Genomic DNA, 349 nt, shown 5'->3' on the forward strand with positions numbered 1-349 from the left:
TCACGGAGCTGTGAGGGAAGGGGAGATGGCACCTGCCATTCCCTCGGTCAGCCAGTCCCTCACGGAGCTGTGAGGGAGGAGGAGATGGCACCTCGGGCAGGTGTCCCCTCATGGAGCCATGAGGAGAGACGGTTCCCGCCATTCCCCCGGACAGGTGTCCTCCCATGGAGCCCTGAAGGAAGGCGATGATTCCCGCCATTCCCTCAGGCAGGTGTCCTCTCATGGAGCCATGAGGGGAGATGGTTCCCACCATTCCCCCAGGCAGGTGTCCTCTCATGGAGCCCTGAAGGAAGGCGATGATTCCCGCCATTCCCTCGGGCAGGTGTCCCCTCATGGAGCCATGAGGGGA

Source organism: Corvus kubaryi, unplaced genomic scaffold (assembly GCF_017639235.1).
Source record: "Corvus kubaryi isolate FWS band 111438036 unplaced genomic scaffold, C.kubaryi_AGA036_p1.0 123, whole genome shotgun sequence".
NCBI lineage: Eukaryota > Metazoa > Chordata > Aves > Passeriformes > Corvidae > Corvus > Corvus kubaryi.